The following is a 2,092-nucleotide window of genomic DNA, read 5'->3' as shown; positions in this document are numbered from 1 at the left end:
TATTAACTATGTGATGAGTACCTTTTTTATTTTTTTAAACAGTATTTTGACTCATGAAAATGGGCATCATACAGGTTTATTTCACCAGATTGAAAACAAAATAGGAACAGCTGACAATAATAGATGTCTCTTCAATATCTAACCATCAATTATGATATTAGAGTAGTCATAAATGCGAAATATTATAATATTCTTATGAAACATTCATATCACTGTTTTTCATTTTCTGCATAGCCAGGCACATGCATGGAAATGACCGTGTGCCGTGGTGTATTTTACATAACTTTTTTTTTTTTTTTTTTTTAATGTATGTATCATATGCTATACACAATTCAAAGCACATAACAGTTGGAAAAAAAATGTGGATCAAGAGAAAAATGAGTAAAGAGATTCCTCATTCTTGCTGTAGAACAACCTGAGTAAACCACCCTCCAGAAATTTTAGTAAAGGTAAAGATAATTTGGTTAATTCTGTTCAAAAGTTCAATATATACTTTGGGAAAGGGAGTACATGCTGTCATCATAATCATTCAGTATCTCAACAATAGATGCAGTATGCAGTGTTATTATTTTGACAAATAAGTACATACGTTGCAAGTTATCCACTAATTGTAATGGGTGTTGCACTGATACCAGTTTAAGTATTATGGCTGTGATGGACTTTTTGCATATTATCATAGGTTGTCCTATGGTTGATATGAGCTCATAACATCCTGGCAACCACTTAGCAACACCACAGCAACCACTTCTACACCCTAGCAACCACTTAGATTATATGTGGTTCGCTAAGTCTTAGAGCACCCTAGTAACCATGTAGCTCTAGCAACCACCCAGAAACACCCCAGAAACACCCCAGCAAAAACACAGTACTCCTTGGCATTCATTTAGTACACTACAGAAACCACATAAAAACCCTAGCAACAACCTAGAGCTTCCTTGCAATCAACAAACATCTTAGCAAGCATCTTGAACACCATCTCAGGTAATTGGCCTAATGGGCCTTGTCTGGCAAACAGTGGAGTTCTACCTCTGGTCAGTTTCTAAGGCCTGATCAATGAACCGTCTCCAGCCTGCTGACTGAGAGGAGACGGGCTGTCAGGAAGAAATGCTTTTCCTATGATATTTTCATGGGACTGTGATATTTGAGCACAGACTGCTGGAAGAAGAGGCAAGACTGCCCATGCAAGTAGGCATCTATTTAGTCTGTTGAAGATGTTTCCGCTTTTTATACTAATTTGTAAGACTTGTCACCGTATGGATGCCATAGCAATTTAGATGAACTTGTTGAAGTGCAGCTTATTAAAACAGACAAAACTTTATAGCCCATGGCATAAAATACAGCAATATAGTTACACATACCTGTATACAACAATATATAAAGGCATGTATGCTCTGTCACATTTTGCTTTGTCCCTGTAATTGCTGCAGCTTGTGACCACTAGGTGGAGGCAAAGTCCTTTTTAAGCTCTCCAGTTACACTGAGAGTGAGTGACGGGGAAATGAGAAAAATAGGGCAAAGGAGACAAAAAAGGTCAGAGAAGGAATTACATCAAGACAGAGACAGGGAAATAGGAAGCCTTCCAAGTCTCTAAGTTTTGATGCAAATGCTTTTTTTTGTTTCACAAGTCAGACACACCTAAGCCTGGGGATGGACCATTCAGACAGCATCAAGTCCAACAGGGCTATTGAGAAGGCTTAAGTCAATCGTAGTCTGCTCTCTCCACGGCCCCTTGCACAGCAATTACTGCAGCCCAGCTGTGTGGTCCCTTAGGGGCCCCAACCAGGGACCTCCTCCCTACTTTGGCTGAATTCACATTATGGCTCAAGGCTGAGTTTTTCAATCTATGTGGCATGGATGTGATCATTTCAGTGCTGATGAAGCATAGCAAACACAGACAGAATGAGCTTTTTTTTTTTTTTTTTTTGTTACTGTTTGCTATCAACGGTAGCAATGAAAGCACAGGATCAGTCAGACTTGTTACAGATTGTGTGATATCCCATGATTCCATACCCATAGTGTCTGATGAAGGTATAGCCCGTGGACCGCAGCCAGGAGGGAGAATCCAGGGTCAGGAAGTAGCCCGAGTAAAATG

The sequence above is a fragment of the Myripristis murdjan genome, chromosome 19, assembly GCF_902150065.1.
Source record: "Myripristis murdjan chromosome 19, fMyrMur1.1, whole genome shotgun sequence".
Taxonomy (NCBI): domain Eukaryota; kingdom Metazoa; phylum Chordata; class Actinopteri; order Holocentriformes; family Holocentridae; genus Myripristis; species Myripristis murdjan.
Note: the sequence above shows the minus strand (reverse complement) of the source record.